The sequence below is a fragment of the Lagenorhynchus albirostris genome, chromosome 1, assembly GCF_949774975.1.
Source record: "Lagenorhynchus albirostris chromosome 1, mLagAlb1.1, whole genome shotgun sequence".
NCBI classification, from domain to species: domain Eukaryota; kingdom Metazoa; phylum Chordata; class Mammalia; order Artiodactyla; family Delphinidae; genus Lagenorhynchus; species Lagenorhynchus albirostris.
Genome location: NC_083095.1, coordinates 72,347,311 through 72,354,647, shown reverse-complemented (window position 1 = coordinate 72,354,647; position 7,337 = coordinate 72,347,311). Strand labels below are relative to the sequence as shown.

The window sequence follows — 7,337 nt, the reverse complement described above, 5'->3', positions numbered from 1 at the left end:
TCCCAAGGAAACAGATGATCCTGTCTGTCTACAGCGTTGGCTTAGCTTGTATTCAGGAGGAAGCCTGGAAGCCCTGTACACTCAGTCTTCACTCACACCTGCCCTCAGTTATACTGAGTTTGGGGAATGTAATTTCCTGGGTTTTAGCTCTTTCATGGGAGAGCTTAGAAGGGTGTGGGTGGTACTCAGTACCCTCAGATAATACCTGACAAAGATGGTGAGCTCTGATTTTAAAAAATAATAATTTGAAATGAGCACAGAGAAACGCCATGAAATGGCAGATACACCACGGAAATACTTGCTGGAAAATGAATGGGATTCTTTCAGCCGGACTATATTTCCCAGTTCCACAGTTTGGTTGATTATACATTATAAGCATGTGAATGTGTCTGTTTTTGTTTTCACCAACTGGACATAAACAGTCTGCTCTAACAGCTTTGAGACCAGCCATAGCTGGACCTCAATCCTGTCTCCGCCTCTTTCCATCTACATGACCTTGGTCACTGCCTTGGTGTTGGGTTCCTCATCAGTAAAATATTTGTGACAGTATCTGTCATACGATTTGGATAGGAAGAGAATGAGATAATATATGTAAAGTGCAGGTATAAAGTTGATGCTAAATAACTTATTATTCACTCTTCCTTATTAACTCATGAGACTGAATATCTTAGAGAATTTTAAATAAAAGATGGGTTCTCCATTAAATGTTCTTACCGGCAAAAAAATCCCAATTTGTCCAAGAACAGCTCTGACCCCAACTGTATCAATCAAGCAAATGCATCATATCTATGACTGTGGCAGGTGATAATGTAAGGATGATCATTTGCCACCTAGCCCTGTATCTCTAAGATACAACAGCGTCCTCAGAAGTTCTGGTGGAAGAAGTTGCCACCATTTTTTTTCCCCTTTTTCCTTCACTGACTCCCCTTTTCCCTACCTGTTCTTACCCCACCCCACAGAGGAAACCACCTCTCCTCAGGTACAGTGGCTCACCTATCTCTTCCGATATCCAGTTGATAAAGCAAATCAGGTTGACTAAGTGGACCTGGCCATCCTTGTAGAAGAAGGAGATCTCATTTTGGACTCAAGTCTCTGATGCATTGTCCAATCAAGCTTTACCATCAATCTAGCTGAAGTCTGACCCACATTTGATTCAATTTTCTCATATAGAACCTGTGATGAAGACTTGGACTAAGTGGGAGAGGTAAGTGGTATGATTTATACACCAAACCCTACCTTGTACCTTAAACAATTGGCTTGGGACATTTTCTTTCTATTTTTATCTTTGATTAATAATGACTTTCATTTAAAAGTTTATTAACATAAAGCTAAAAAAGCATGCTTTATTTTCTGCTTATTATTCAAAGGTATATAAAAACCTCACCAAAAATTATTGTTTGCTTATATGCTGTGCTACACTAATTTCTCCTTTAAGAAGGTGTGTGCCTATAATATAACAATTTGGTGACTAATTTTAGTAGAGAGTTGCAACGGCTTATGAGACAGAAAGGAGAGCTAGCATGCAAGAATACGCATTTATGCATTTTACTTTTCTGGTACATTACACATTTTGTGTCAGCTGAAGTTTCTACTTTTATTATTTTCCTTATAGGTGAGAAAAACTAAAGATGCATAATTTGCCCAAGGGTCATACAATTGATTGTAATAGTGTGCTAAGAACTAGCCAGAGACAGAAACTGAAGAAATACTCAGCTTTGCTCCTTATGGCTCTGATTCTACATCCACCTCTTTATCTTGATTTTTGAGCTGGGCTCAGAGAAGTCTTTCACATACCCATGTCCAGGAGTTCCTGACAGCCTCATGCACAAAGGAGCCCCGCAGTGAGGTGGAAATCAGCAGTACTGCTAAGCTGAGAAACCCTCCACTGCCAATCATCCTAGAGGCAAGAGCAAGTGAAGAATATGCTGTCAGCTCCTGGCATTTCCCCTTGTAGAGGAAACTGAGTGCTGGCTAATAGAGGCCAGAGGTCTGAGTAGCCTTGGGATGAATTCAGGGGGTTGATCATTGAGCAGCAGAAGGGAGAGGACCTAGCCTAAGGGAGGCTAGTAATCCTCTCCTATGAAGCAGAAAATCAGCTGGAACAACCCACTCATAAGTAATAAACTGGCATTAATAACTTAGCCCTTAACTTAGCTGACTCTGAACTACCATGTACATTCTGCTAAGCGAACAGAAAGATAATCTTATCTATGGGCTTATCTACAAGCATTGATATATGCTGCTTATAGGAGGACATTTACAAGATCTACCTTTTCTCATTTATTTGCCTTTAATATGTGGCTAAGAATCAGTAAGAAACACCACAGAAGTGTTGAGAAAAATTAAATTTTATGTTGCTGGGCCTTTATAAAATCTAACTTTTGCTCCCAAACACTGAGTTGAAGATATGGTAGCAGGAATTCTTCCCCCAAGCTGCTAATGACTTAAACTTGAGGCAGCATATTTCAACCAGTTAGAATGCCAAATTAGGCATCAGCAAGTATGAATTCCAGAATCCTAAAGCTGGAACTATCATTAGCTTTCTGTAAATTAATTTCAGAGTGTCAAGTTCCTCATGAGAAATATAGAACCTACCTGCTTTATAAAAAGTCACTGGTTGTTGAAAAGGCCAAATTATAAAGCAACTGAAAGAACATTTAGAGAATCTCAAATGTGTTAGAAAAGGGTAGGTTTCATCATCATAGAAATCTACATTAAACTGACTTGCACACAGCATTGGGCTAGGTTGGTAATGTGCAGGTAACGCAATCCACAGATGAGTTATTTCTTCTAAGGGAAACTTCCAATTCAGATTTGCAAATCCGAATATGATTCAAGAAAAACACTTTTTAGATGGATTAAGAATATCACAAAAAGCCATGAGCAGGTATAAAAGCAAACTGCATTTGAGTTCATTTAGCAGAAAGTGGCTACAGGGTGCCACATGTTATGGTATTAAGCTCGATCTTATTCAACATCTTTATTAATCATCTAGAAGATGAGCAAAACAGCACATTAATTAAATCTGCAGATGGTGCTAAACAGAGAGACATTTCAGAGTCCACTGTGGGCAAAGTAACAATATAAAAGACTCAGTTTAAAAGGATGCAGAGCAAAACACTAATGAGTATTTGTGTTGGTACAATAAAGGCTCAAAACACACCTACAGTGGAATATGAAATGCTGCTAAAGGCCTTGAACAGGGTGATAACAATTAGCGGTGATAAGGATACAAATTAAAATATTATTGGCAGCAAAAAAGAGCTGTGTAACTAAATTCCTCTTCTTTCATGTCATGTTATCCCTTTGCCTGACATCCAGACAGAATTTATTTCATAGACGAGGCACGGCAGACGAGAGCAGTCGCGATGTGGGACTAGGTGTATAAAGGGACCTGACTGGATAGCTCCTCAAATATGCACTCTAAGATTGATTTCACCAAGCCAGCTCCTACTGGCCTGCTAAGTCAGGGACTTCTTCTTCCTTCCAGGACCTTGCTCCACAGTTTATCCTACATAAAGCTACCAGAATCGTCTTCCTCTAACACTGTTCAACATGTCGCTTCCCTGTTGAATAAGTGAACAAATGGCTCTGAATTAAGACCCCTATCATTCTTTTTATTTTCTCCATTAAAAAAAAAGTTAATATCGTTTTCAGGTTCTAAACAAAGACTATTCATTGCTCCCCAAATACTTAAAAAAAATCTTTTTATATGTGATTTCCCCTAATTTTCTTTCCATCCCTCTCCATTTATATTAGGCAAGGTCCCAACAAGAATTAGATGCCACACTCAGAATACCTCACAAGGGTTTAATTACAAAGGGGCTACTCACAGAGGTATAGGTTTCTGGAACCACGTATTTGGCACAGTTTGATATGAGGTTGACTAGTAGACCCTCTAGGTCTGAAGGGATGAGGAACTTATCAGAACCTAGAAGAAGTCATGTAAGGTTGACAGCCTTGAGAAAAGCAGTGACATTTAATCCCAGGCATCAGTCAGCTGGAGACAATTTTGGTGGTAAAGAATGAGGGTGATGAATACCTTGATCTCACTGTCCTCCCTCCATCCAATCACCTTTTAGGGCTCTCCAGCGACCTGAACCAACCAGAAATCAAAGGGAATGGAAGGTCATTCCCGTGGCCTGTATGGGTCCCCCTCCCATGGCAGGGAGCAGAGCAGAGAAGGGGGAGAGGCAAGTGGAAGGTACCTGGTATGACATTCTCACCTAGCACTTTGAGAAGATGAGGGGTTGGGAATGAGGATACAGGTAAGTGGACCACCCTAACTATATCCTAAGCTTCCTCTTGCCTGAGGATATAATCAACAGGACATTTAGGTAGTAATTGATTGCTACAACAAAACATAGTAAACTTTGGCCAAACTTGAGACCAAAAGTTCTAACATATATAGTATATATAGGAGAATATATGCAATGTTTAGGTAAGTTATAAAGAATCACAAGTGAACACCTGGAATCCACAACATCTTAAATAGACCATTATCCTTATAGTGAAGTCTCTCTCCAAACCATCCCTGGCAATGTCCCCCAATATTCACCAGAGACAAACACTACTCTAAGTTGTGTTTCATTCCCTTGCTTTTCTCCATAGATTTGATTTTAACTTTAAACAACATATTTTTAATATTGCCAGTTTATGAACATTTTTATGAGTGGTATCATGCTGTATGTGCCCTAGCATGACTTGCTTTTCAATCACTCAATGTTCTGAGATTCATCCATATTGCTGCATAGAACTGTTCATTTACTTTCACTGTCATAGAGTGTTTTATCATATGAATATTTCACAATTATTTATTAATCCTCCTTTGATGGACATGTGTTACATATAGTTTACTGTTGAAAATAAAGTCATTATGAATATTCTTATTCATGTCTCCTGGTACACACGTACAAAAGTTTCTCTAAGATATATTATCTAGGACTGGTAATACTGGGTGACAGGGTATGTGCATTTTTTTTTTTTTGGGTATGTGCATTTTAACTTTATTAGAGAATTCCATAATTTTGTATCAATTTACTCTCCCAAGAGCAGTGTTTAAGAGTTTCTATTGCTTCTCATGCCCACCAACTCTTAGCTATGTCATTAGTTTAATTTTTTTGGAGCCTAGTGTATGCGAGATGGTATCCATTGTGTTTATTTTTAGTTTTCAGGTCTGATTGCTAATGAGTTTGAGCATCTTTTCATTCCTGTGTCCTCCTGTGTGAAATATTTTTTCATATGTGTTACCCATTTGGCGGTATTATTTTGTTTTTATTTTCTTAATTTGTGGGAGTTGTATGTTCTGGAAATGAACATTTTGGTGGTTATGTTGTAAATACCTTCTCCTAAGCTGTGTATTTAAAACTTTCTTTAATGTCTCTTTTGAGAACCAGAAGTTCTTAATTTTATTATAGTTAATTTTATTGGTCTTTTCCTTTGTGGCTTACATGTTTATTGAATAAATCTTTCCCTTTCTCAAAAGCATAAAAAGAATATTCTTTATTGTTTCAAAATGTTTTAAAGTTTTGCCTTTATATGTAAGTCTTTAATCCATTATATGCATCCTTTTCAATAATATTGTTTTTCTTGGCCATTCTTCTTCCATATAAATTTTAAAATTTTTGTTGAGATTATGACTGAAACTGCATTGAATGTTTAGGTAGAATTGGGAAGAACTAATATCTTTAGGATATTTAGTCTGTTTATCCATTTTGTAAAATTATATTTTCTATTCCTATTCTAGAAATGCAATTGATTTTTTTTTTGCCACTTATTGATCTTTCATTCAGCAAAACTGTCAGTCTCTTATTAATTCAGATAATTTGTCTGTAGAAAATTTGGGGTTTTGAATGTAGGCAAGACATCCATGAAAAATAGTTTTGTTTCTTACACTCCAATTCTTATATTTTTATTCCTTTTTTCTTGTCTTATCATGCTGTTTAGGAGCTCCAGTATGCTGAATTAGATAGGGCAATAATGGACATCCTCATCTTGTTCCTGAAGTGAAACAGAATGCATCTAACATTTCACCAATGGGTAGAATTTTTATTGTAAATAAGAATATTTTGAAACTGGAATTTTGTAACTCACATTTTTATGTTAATTCAGGAATTACTTTTGTTGAGAAATACTGACAGTTAGTATCATAGAAGTGGGTGCTATAGAGGCCTAAATTTAAGCTTATGGATATCTGCCTAATATTCAAACAGATTTGGAAGAAAACTGGGAGAAAGAAATATTTAAATCTTTTCACTTTTCAACCCTCCCTCCCCCATCCCCAAGGGCCCCAACCCACCTCACTCATTATTATCATCACTCAACTTGAAAAATAGAGTTGCCATTGTTTAATATGGTAAAGACTGTGGGAGCAATAGGTTTGAGGGTAAAACATCAGGAGTTCATTTTTTAAGTTTAATCAAAACTGGTTTTTAAATATTTAACTGGTAACATCAAATAGGCAGCCAACTGCAGAGTCTGGAGTTCAGAGTAGAGGTCCAGGCTAGCATAGAAATCTGGGCAACATCAGTTTTTATAGATGGTGTTTAAAGCCATGAAGACTGGATGGAATCACCCAGGGGTGGTGAGTAAAGACAGTAGAAAGAATCAAGGACTGAGGACTGGGAACTCATTTTAAGATGTGACATATTAAATGAAGTTAACAAAGGAGGCTAAGGAAGAGGCATCATTGAAGAAAGAGAACCAAGAACACATGTTCTCCTGAAGTCAAGTTCTGAATCTGTTTCAAGGACGAGGGTGCAGTCATCTAGGTCAAATGATGCCAATAGGTCAAGTAAGAAGAGGATCGGGAACTAAGCACTGGATTTCACAACACAGAGGTCTTTAGTAACCTTCATATCGTTTGGTGAAATGGTTGATGACAGGTTCAAGAGAGAATAGGGAGATAGGACATCATTCCATGTATAGTCGTGTGACCTAATGTTTTCACTTAATATATTAAAAATAGAATATTTAAGCACACAGAAACTTTTATAACATCAGTTTCAATGGCTGGATAGTATTCAAGTGTAGATGTTCTACATTGTATTTAATTAATTCCATATGTTTGGATATATGAACTGTTTCCTTCCCCCCCCTTTTTTGCTTGTAAGGACACACTGGAATAAATATTTAATACATTTTCTATTTCTGGAATTCTTCATTTATTTCCTTAGGTTAAGTTACCACAAGCAGATGTGCTGGCTCAAAGGATACATGTAACGTATGTCATAGCATATTAAGGAATATCGTGCTATGGTATTTCACAAAAGAATATATAAATGGCTAATAATGAAATTAGAAACCATGTTTATCTATTATCAATCCAATAATGCAAA

General features: G+C 37.1%; 1 long non-coding RNA gene across 1 annotated transcript; it reads left to right on the top strand.

The window, feature by feature from the left end:
* The first annotated feature begins 973 nt into the window (after positions 1–973).
* LOC132530649 (uncharacterized) lies at positions 974–7,091 on the top strand. Its single transcript, XR_009543846.1, has 3 exons — positions 974–1,204; positions 4,083–4,268; positions 5,947–7,091. It is a non-coding gene; the product is annotated as an uncharacterized LOC132530649 (long non-coding RNA).
* The last annotated feature ends 246 nt before the right edge of the window (positions 7,092–7,337 follow it).